The sequence below is a fragment of the Cyrtonyx montezumae genome, unplaced genomic scaffold (assembly GCF_038088225.1).
Source record: "Cyrtonyx montezumae isolate F1298 unplaced genomic scaffold, pur_monq_1.0 scaffold_17, whole genome shotgun sequence".
NCBI lineage: Eukaryota > Metazoa > Chordata > Aves > Galliformes > Odontophoridae > Cyrtonyx > Cyrtonyx montezumae.
In genome coordinates, this window is record NW_027071903.1 from 36,088,128 (window position 1) to 36,099,178 (window position 11,051).

The window sequence follows — 11,051 nt, forward strand, 5'->3', positions numbered from 1 at the left end:
TGGTCTACCCTGAGCAAGGGATATGTTGATTTACTCTTCAAGAACCTCCTCCTGGTAGTTTTGTGCAGGCAGGGTGCAAGAGCCGGAAGAACAAAATCAAATCGAACTGATTTATTCTTAAATAAATAAAATCTAGATGTATAGCATGCAATGTTTTGGACTGGTTCTCCTTGCCATCAAGTAGCTGCTGCTAGGAGATGCTTGCCCATGTGCAAATGGCTCTAAGGCCTAAAGTGTCTGCACCTGGCAGGACCTGGGAGGTGTTAGCTGTCTGCCAGACTGCAGAATGGTGCACATGCTGTGGCATTTACAATCTGCACGGCAAAATTTGCATTTATTTTTCCGGGTATTTAAAACCAAAATATCTTGGAAATGAGTGAGAAAGGGGAGAAGCACATACAAACTTTCTGGGGTATTACTTCATTTTTACAGGTGTAGCATACTGCTTATTAGAACAGGACGCCGGCTCTCCCATCTTTGAGGTGCTGATGTCGCGATAGTGTGTCCTTTAGGAACCATTAGAAGCAGCCACGAAGCACCAGCCTCCACCCCACACCGCCGGGTCCCCATCCCTTTTAAACAGCTCCACCTCCCCTGTACAGGGACAGACCTCTGCCAGCGGCGCTGGGCACTGCCGCAGCACGGCAAGCACAGCAGCCGAGCTCCGCACCACCGCCGGGCAGCAGAGCTCGGCTGCGCTTTGTCCTCACGCGCGTCTCGGTCCCACGAGGCGCTCCGCCCACCGCCCGTCGCTGCCCCTCGCACTGCAGTAAGAAGCCTCGCAGGGCGAAGCTCGCAATTAGCCAAAGTTTGGGCAAGATGGGAATGAGACCTGACCTCCAGATCCACGCTTAAGGTGGGAGTCCAGGGAGAATGCGCAGAGCGGAAGGGAAAAGAAAGAAAAAAAGAAAGAAAAAAAAAAAAGAAAAAAAAGCCGTTTGCGGTCCGAACGTTCGCAGCCCCCGGCGTTCCGGACCGCCGCGGCCGCGCGCTGCCGGCGGCTGAAGCCCCCTCCGTCCCCAGCTACGGCACTCGGGTCCGCGCGGTGCCGCTGCCGCCGCCGCCGCCCCCTCGTAACGGAGCTCCCCTGCCCGCCCCGGTTCCGCCGTGCGCATTTCAGTCCAACCCCTGAGCACCGCACCCGGCCCGGGGACGCCGCCCCTCCGGGCTCTGCAGCGGCGCCGCGAGGGACGGCGGACACCCGCGGGCACCGCTCCTCACCGCGCTCCAGGGCTCCGCGCAGCGCCCCGCGCTCCGGCTCCGTCCCGACCTCCCCGATCACGACCAGCAGCGCGTGCCTCCGCGCATCGCGGCAGCGCGGTCCGCCCGGCAGCCAGGGCGCTGCCGTCTCTATAGCGACCGGCCCGGCCGTCGTCTCCATGGTAACGCGACGGCCGCTGCTGCAGCGCGGCGTGACTGGCGCGCGGCTCTTAAAGCGCCCCGAGCCCCACCCCGGTTGGCTCCGCTGCCGCGCGGCGCTGCGCTACTGCGGCGAATGGAGGCGTGGTCCCGGGGGCGCGGCTCTGAGGCCGCTCCGAGGGCCCGGCGGACGGGGAGGCGTGCTGCCGCATCACCGGCTCTCCTCCCGTGCTGAGCCCAGCGCAGCCCGCCCGGAGGCGCCGGTACCTTGCAGGCCCAGGCAGCTGGCTGCCTGCGGGCGTGGAGCAGTGGCTGCCGAGGGTGGGACTCCGGGCCGGGTGCGGTGCTGTGCGGCCGTCCGCTCTCACGCTCAGGTGCCAAATCAGGAGCCGAACTCGCGACGTTGAGAGTAATCCTGGGGACAGTTTAGTTTACATCGTTGGTCTGACTGGGAGGGAGACACGCAAATGTAAAACTCCACGGGGAGTTTTAAATGCCTGCTGCAAGGTTAATGCAATGCCCGCAGTTACATACAGAAGCCAGCGGTGCTTAGGGATGCTCAGGCTTGCCATCAGCATTTTCGTTCTTTCTTCTCTGTCCCCCTGGGGTCTCTTCTCGGTGGCCCTTTTCCTGTTCAACTACAGACTGGTGTGTTGGTACATGAGATCTTGACTCCAGAAATGTGAGATAGAAGAAAAAAGTCTCTGATTTTGCCTGCTTCTCGTGTAGAGCATTGGTTGTGAGCAGTCCTACTGTGTCGATGGGGTCTGATGAGATCTGGGTGGGAAGGAGGGCTGAGGTGTGGGTGTGTGGCTGTCTCAGCAGCTGTTCTGGAGTGCTCCGTGTGCAGAACAATTGAGCAAGCAGAGTGTGAAACTTCTGCATGTTGAACAAGTGAGAGGCACCAGAAAGCAGTTTCAGGTGGAAAACTCCTTGTCTCCTCTGACAAAGAGATGGAGATCCACCTTGTGCTGGTGTGGCTGAGAGGAGTAGCAATTCACATCAGTAGTAATCTGCACTTTCCTAAAGCATCACTAGGTTAAGCCCCCTGTAGTCCACAAGATTTCCAGAGCTGGGCTGCAGCAGGGGAGGCTGATGGTCGGGCAACTGGGGTCCTGCACTGCTGTGTTCCCTGGTGATGCACCGAGCCTGCCCTGGGGACACAGCCAAACCTCTGACGGTTCAGGGGGTGGTATTCTGGCATGTGTGAATCTGACAGTCTGCACTGTCATAAGCCTCTGTGAGGAGATAATCGTGTGGGGGAAAAAAAAGCCTAATACAGAAAGGGGAGAAAAACCCATAGTTATTTCTGTGGACTAGCACAGGTGTTTCTAGCTTGCAGAATTTTCTCAAATTGAGATCTTTACTCAAAAGGTTCTACATCTCTCAACTAGGGGATGATGCAGGAGGTCTTTTTCATGCTAAAATGCAGTGATACTGTTGGCCATGATCTGTAATAATAATCTTATAAAACAGTGCATCAAAATGGACTTTTCTGTATTGTAACTCGCTTAACAGTGTTAAGTTCATTGTCTCAAAGAACTGCATGGAAGCAAGTAAATAAAGAGAAACCTTCAATAGACACCCAGAGTACAGTAAATTCCACCTTGAAAGTAAGACTCAGAAGTAGGATCACGAAGGGCAAACATGGAGATACAAGATTTTTTGGAGGCTTTTATACCAGCCTTCTGTTTTCAGGTGATTCAATCCTATACTTGCTGCTTATTTTTGACATGGTAGCTTTCCAGAGCTGCAGCTTTTCTCTGCAGTGCAGAGAGGCTCCTCCAGCTGGCTTTCTGCCAAGGGAAAAGAAATGGAGGCATGCAAACCGGGAGCAAAAGCTTAACGAGAATATTGAAGCATGGTCCTGTGCCAGAGCAAAGAGAATCTCTTGGGAGTACTGTTTACAATTAAGAGCTGTATTTTATAATGTGATCCATTTGTATTCTTCAGCAAATTATACCATCATGACATTTCTGTTGTTTTCTGGTGCAATCATGTCTCTCTACAATCACAACAGAAATGATGTGGCTGTGCAGCCATATTGCTGTTCTACTTAATCAGTCCTTGCATGAGGTAGTGAAAGGAGGGGTATCTTACCTAAGAGGGTCTTTCTTATTTCTGTAATTCCACAGTTTAGATACATCCAATAGATCTGCAGAGCAACTAATGTGCAGGTTTCTGTTTTCATGTGCCCCATGGATGCTGGCACTCTTTTGAAGTACAACAAACTGCCTGAGCTGACTGTACACATAATGGATCCTGATGAGCATCAGGTCCTGGCAGAATGAGAGGCAGCAAAAGCAGGAAAAAACAAAGAAAAAAAGAGTGCCTTTGAACAGTAGAAGGCAGTGAACTGCAGGTAAATGACTGTTATAAAAATGGATCTAAAGACTGGGCTCAAATGGCAAAAATAGAGTCTTAGAAATATCAAGCAGAGAGAACATCTATACAATTTCAGTTTCTCAGTCCTTTGGCATGGAATGATGGCTTTCTGTGCTCCCTAAGAATGTCCATGTGAATGAAATTATTTCTGGGAACCGGAGATATGAATAAGGCTAATGTCTTTAACCAATGTAAAACATAATTTCATTTTGGGTGAGACCTTTCTAAGTAGCAGAGAAAAATAGGTGACTTCTTAAAGGGACTTTGCTCTTTGTGCAGGCCCTGATCTCACCTGCAGGAATCACAGCTATCCTTGGAACAGAAAAAAAACAGCTTTGATAACACTTCCTTGTTGGGACGGAGCTGCATTACCATTTCTACCATTGCTCCCTCGATGTGCTGTAAGATACAGGAGAATGGGAGGGCTAAGCCCTTCTGATTTTTGCTTCTCTTCTGCGCTGTGGTTGACTTATCAGAGCAGTACTCCTTTTCCTCCCACTTTTGTCTTTTGAAGGCTTTGCAAGATGCTGAATGTGTCCTGTATGTAAACATGGAACAACTGTATCTCTGAGCACAACTAGGATCTAACTGCCTATGAAATGATCAGTTTATTCACTGTGACATTTCTTGCGATCCTGAGCTTTAGAATTAAAATACATACTTATTAGACCTACAGAGGTACTAAATTGGACTGATGCAGAAATCCTACTTCGAAGCCAGTGATTTCAATCCATTTAATATTAATTACAAATAGTAATGAATGGTGAAGCAAAATATCTTTAATATAAATATCGGAATATATGGCTGAAATGAAGTTTAGCAAAGAAACCATTATGGAGAAGTGGGCACTGCCACGAGCTAAGGAAGCAGTTCTCAGACCTGTTGCCTACTGCATGTAAAGGGAAGCGGAGTCCACCTCTTTCACGACTTAAAAGGTGAAACTAGAAAATTCATTGTTTAAATGTATTTATCCTGCAACACAGCTCCCAGTAAGGTGCTGAAATCTTTCAATCTGTTTAAAACTGCCTTCATTTTACTTTAAAGACAGATAGAAACAGTGTCATATGGTACTCATCAGTCGGGCCATTGGTGAGTTCATAATTTAACGCTCAGCAAGAAGCGCCTTGATGTCAGCAGAGCACCCTCTAGAGCCCGTTGTGTTGTTTTGTTTTGTTACATTCTGAAAACGATTTAACGTTAAAAACAAATGCCAGGTTAAAAATCCTTAATTATTAATTAAGCCCTGGCATGAACCCAGAGCGCTGGATTGTGCTGCTACGAGCTGGTATGTGGTTGGAGGTGAGATAGCTGAGAAAGAACTGAGAAGGAACTTCTGGCTGCTGCCATGGCCTTTGGGTACTGGGATGATTTAATGACAGGACGGGGCTGGGATGAGCATGAATTGTGTCTGTTTTCCCTGTCTGAGTAGGATGTGGCTTCCTAGGATGACAGAAGCAGGGATACAGTGTTCTCAGTCTGTACGCTGCAGAGTGACCCCAGGTCTAAAACAGAATCAGCTTTTCTAGAAGTCCCTTTCCTTCATGCCCGAATGCCTCCAGGGACCGTTCCTCAGTCACTTGTGTCCCTTTGTCAGCATTGTTGCCAGTATTTCTGCGGGGTTGCAGAAGCTCACAGAATCTCCGCAGTGAGGCGCTGCGCAGATAGCACCGCGCCCTTGGTCACACGCCGAGGCAATTACCAAGGATGGTGCTGAGCCTTAGCGCGTCCTCCAGAGCCCTGGGGGAGAGCACAGGGCCAATAGGAATGCTCAGCCGGGCTTCAGCTGCGAGCACGGATAGACCCGAGTGCTGCGCCGGATATCAATCTTCAGAGAATACCACTCTTCAGTGATACCCAGAGAAACAAAGCAACAAAGCCTGGTCCTTATCTTGCAGTCCTAGAGATAACAGACGCGCAGAGCTGTTGGCCGAGGCAGCTGACGGGGCCCCGCCCCGCCCCGCCCCACGCGCCCCGACCCCAGCCTCGAGGAGCGGCGCGGGCGGGGCCCAGCGCGTTGCCGCCCGCCTGATGTCAGCGGGGCGGGCTCAGGCGCCCGTGCCTCAGCCCGAAGAGGCGGTCCGTGCTGTGGGCTTCCGACTGCGAGCAGGTAAGGACGGCCGGGGAGGCGCCGCAGGCTCTTCTTTCCGCCGCCCCGCGCGATCGCTCCGTCCCGTGTGCTCCGCCCGAGGGAGGCCGGTCCGGGAGGCGGCCGGGGCAGCTCCGTCTCTCCCGCCGAGCGCGCGGGCGGACGGCGCGGCCCCGACCACCCCTCGGCGGAGTGCGGCGCTGCGCCCGTTCTGCCGGGGAGCTCCGTCCGCGGCCTGGGAGCTCGGCCCGGCCCGGCCCGGCTCGGCGCGGTGCGGGCAGGCCCCGGCGCGCAGTGGGGCTGCCCAGGACGCAGCTCCTCCTCGGTGCGAGCTGGGGGGGGGGCATCGCGCGGCGGTCTGCGATGCGCCGGGGGATGGCGGTGCCTCGGGTCGGCTGTAGTCACGCGCGGTGACAGCTGTGCCCGGTTGGCTCTAGGCGCTTTCCATTGTGTGAAACGCGTCGGCTCGTGGTTACTCGCGGTCTGTAGTCTTTTTTTGCCGCTGGACTCGGGCCTTGGGATCGCTGAGTACTATGCAGCAATTGCTCCCAAATCAGAGCAGAGGATAATGCGTGCAGACGCGGCAAGGCTGTTGTGATGTTTTACCCCTGTGAATTATAACAACTGTGAAAATACATAGTATTTCAACCTAAATTTTCAAAGTCAGGTGACACCTTTACTCCTTTGCTAAGTTAAGGTATCTTGTTAGGTACCTTAGTTTATGTATTTAACTTTCACTTGGAATCAGGATCTAGTATTTGGGAATGTGCTCAGGATGGGTAAAGAGTAGTTGCTGCACTGGGAGGGAGAAACAGATTCACAGTGAAAGAAGGGAGGGTGAGGACGGGGAGACCTGGTTCTCATTTCCCATCCCCATTAGTAGATGACATTAGAAAGAAGCGTTCAGAAAACAAACAAAAAAAGATAGCTTCCGCTTTTCATTGCAAATTCTTTAAGATGAAAGAAATTCAGAGAAAATACTCCAGATATGAAAAATCACACAGCTTTCATAACTTAATTCCTGTGTTGGATGTGTTTCTTTTGAAGGGAAAGTAAGCTGTTTTATCCTCATCCTTAGATGAAGGTGGCCACGCCCTATTCATAATTTATGACAAGACTCGGGAAAAAAAAATGCAGTCTTCAAAATGAGGGGTGAATATTTAGATCAAAGGTGCATATATTGTAGAGAAAGCAGATTGCTTTTTCTGATAGCATAAAAGAGATGGAAAAAAAAATACAGATTTAGTACAAAAACAAAAATGCAGTCAGCTGTAAAATTAGCACTCACCTTTGGCATTTACTGATTTGGCTGCCTGGACTGAGCCCTCAAATTTATCCTACTGATTTATACAAATATATAGAAAAAAAATGAGGCTGGAAGGGAATCCTGGAGATGATCTGATTCAACTACCTGCTTCAGACCAAGAACAAATGCATCTGTTTGCTGCTACTTAAAAAATAACCAACTAATTATTAAATGTTAGATACTGCATGATCTCCAGAGGTTCATTAGCTTTTAAAAACATTTTTATTTCTTTCTGTTTGTGTCTTTCTTGTTTAATTTCACCCTACTTGCAGTGTAAACCTATTTGCAATTCTCCTGTGAACGTGAAAAATTACTTGCTATCACTGGTTTTCTATTTGAAGACTGTTACGGAAACCTATTCTGACATCCTCTCAGAGGATATAATGCTTAGCTTTGGACTTAGCAGGTGTGGAGTAAAGAAGATTTCACACATCTAACATATACATGCTATATAGAAGTTTGATGCACGATATTTGCAGCTTTTGGCAGCAGCTTGACGCTGATACATCACTTTGCCAGGAACTATGACCCACTATGACAGTTCTTTCCTTTTGTAGACTGCTCTTACCTATGTTGTACTTTGTCTATTTTCCGGATCACTTTTTAGTTTTAACTCCATTGCTTACAGTCCCTCTCAGTTTCTTATTGCTTGTGAATTAATAAGTGTAATTGCTATTGTATAACCATGATAATTAAAGTAGGAGGTAGCACATTTATGTTTGGACCCTCATTCTAACATACTTATGTTAGAATCGTCACACAAAAGTGTTGATGACTGCTTTCTGAAGATGGATTTTCAACAAGTTTTATTTTTATATTACTGAGATTTCATCACAGCTATGCATCCTTTTTTTTGCTTATTAGCACCCCAATGTAGATATTGCTAAAAGTTATTTGCCAACTTTTATCTGTAAGGCCTATTGTTCTGATGTGAAAAGAAAGGTATTATTTGCTTTCTCTTTACAGATCTATATTGGTTGCTAACTCATCTCCCTGTTACCTTTTACATACAAACTGGTCATTCTTTTGATGTTTTGTTACCAAAGTTTCAGAGATTTGAAAACAATTTTGAGAGAGTGGTGTGTTTGCATACCTCTAGCCTTCAGACAGTCTGTTATCCTCCATGACTTCTGGAAAGTAACTGCTAAGAAAACATTATTTAGGATGAAAACTCAACACATTTTAAAACATTTGGCTTATATAAGCACTCTTTAGTAAACTTCAGCCTGGTTTCAATGGTGAAGTCTTGTCTGTCATCATTGTTTTTTAACTGAGCCAGCTCTTGTTCTCTGTTAATCTTTTCAGAGAAGAGCAGAAATTACTTCAGCTTTCTTCATGTTAACCACCCAGTAGTGTCCGTTCAGAATAGCAGACGAACAGTTCTTTTTGATGTTGTTTTCCTGCTAATATGCCTGTAGGATAATTTTCTGGTTGCTTTTGGTATCTCTGAATGTTTACATCTTTGAGCTATTTTTGTCCATGTCTGCTTCTGCCATTCTTTAATACTGATACTTTGAGAAAGCTGGAGTAATGGTTGTTTTGGGTTTTTTTTCATTTTTTCATGTCATACTTGAGTCAGATCATGGTTTCCAATAGTATTTTTTAATCCTTTCTTTGTATTAACATAGTTTGCACTTGTGCCTTTAATAGACTGCCATCTCTTTGTAAATGCTTCTTTGCCATAAGATCTTATTCTACCAGTTTCATTTTATTGACACATGTTGCTCAAGATCCACTCTATTTCTCTCTTCCTTTTTTTTGTCTTCCCAAAGATAAATTAGGTGTCTGTCCAGTTCCATGGACTGCTGTTGTTGTAATACGACCATTCTGTCTTTCTCCTCTGTTAGTGTTAACTGTCTAACTGTGTAGAAGCACCTTCAGATGAAAATGTGGATTTTTGCAGAAGCACTTGGTTTAGGCAGGCCTTTCAAATGCACTAATGAAGAGCATGTATTGTCTAGAGAATGCTAATTAAAAAAAAAATTTGCTGGAGGGGTGGTGTGAGGAGAGAGTTACATAGTACTATGTCCATACAGAAATGGGCTTATTTATAACAAAGGGAAGAAAATAGCAAACTTGGAAACAACAGTAAGGTCAGCAAGGATCAGTAGTGATGTACCACAGGTTTAAAAACAAACAAAAAAACCACGAGCTAAGTACTTGTGCTTAGAAGGCAGCTTTACTTTATATTTTGCAAAACATTGTGGAACGTTTACAGTTTTATTTGATTTGGAGAATAAGTGTTAAGAAAGATCATTTGAAATGTTTTCAGTCTGACGCAGGCAGAGTTCTGCATGAAGGGAACTGGACAGACTGCAAGAGCTCCTTCTAAAACAATTAGCCATCCAGGGCTCAGACTGCCAAATGTCCTTTCAGCATCAAGGTATAAAGTATTTGTGGTGGAAATGCTGAGTCATGGCCTGAAGCAGTGATGGAGCACCTGGGGGGAAGGCAGGGGCAGCCCAGGGGAGCTCAGTGCATGCAATGTACCTGAGTGACTGAAGGGCTGGAGCCAGGATCCACCCCTTCCCAGCCCTCATTGGAGGGTTGGCAGTGGAGGTGAGGGGATCTCGCTGGAGGCCTTCCAAAGGTAAGCAGCTTTTTATCCTTTGTTTCTGTGTCTGTGTCTGCTGCATTTGTCATTTGCTTGTCATTTGCTGCAGCCAGAGATTTTGTCATCCTGCTATTATCGCTGTACTTTGCATTACAGCATTACAGTATTTTGTGGTGATGATCTGTGGCTTTACAGATGGCAAAATCCTATAAACAACTTCACCTTCTAAAAGGATTTAGCAGTCATGGGCCTTGTGATGTATTTTGTCGTTGGGGCGAACTTCATAAGGTCACCAATGTAGTGTGGATTTTGAAAACTAGTGCACCAGAAAAAGTTTTAAATAATGCAGTTTAATATGTTCCAAAGGAGCCTTTTCTGGGAGGTGAACAGCTAACCACTGCCACATCCTTCCTGTTAGGAGCTGTGAGCATTTATAGCTTGTTTGATGCTCTTCCCATGTGTCTACCACCTGGACTTCAGCAGACGCAGAAAATTTGTTCATGTCAACACTTGGTGCCGTGTTGTGGCTACGTGCATCTTCTAGTCTGTAACTGAGTGTAATGGTTCTTCCCCCTCTGACATCTTAGTTCCTGTCTCTAAACAGGAAAACACATAATTCTCATCTATAAAACACTGAGGGGGTGCAGCAGTAAAAATGAAGAGTCACAAAAGAGGATTTCAGTTGGTCCATATACCCTGATTCTTGGCGAAGGAAGTTTAATGCTGGAGGACAGCAGCATGCTTTGGATTTGTACCCGAGGCTTCTGCTACTGCCACTCAGTAATGTTAATGCAGGAAAACTGGTCAGGTTTCGCTTGGGGGCTGAGAAGTTTACTCCCGAGACTGCGGTTGTACGGGATGAGGGGCGGGCGGCGGAGCGCCCCGTGCCCCCGGCAGAGGGCACCGTGCAATCGCTGGAGCCCTTCGGGCTCCGCCTCCCCCCCCCCCCCCCCCCCCCCCCGCTCTCTGTTCCGCAGCACGGTGCTGCGCCCCGCGGGGGGGGGAGAGCGCGGCGCTCTGCGGTTCTCGCGGGGAAAGGCGGCTGAGCGGGCGTTTCTTGTCGTCGAGGACGGAACAACTCAGAATGCGCCTCCTGCCTGCGCCGTTCTCCGAGCGGCACTGACCGCGCCGGGCCCTGTTCTGTCCGCGGGCTGTCCGTTCCTGCGCATCCTCGCGCTGCCGCCGTCCTTCTGAGCGCCGCCCGCGTCTCCCTGGTAACTGCGTCTCGCGCCGGGGCGGTCGGTCGCGCGCCTCCAATCCGCGCGCGGCAAAATATGGCGGCCGCGGGAAGCGCGGCTCGGGGCGGTGGAACGGCGTAGGGGCGCGACGGCTGCGCTCTGCCGGGCGTTCCCGGCCCCCGC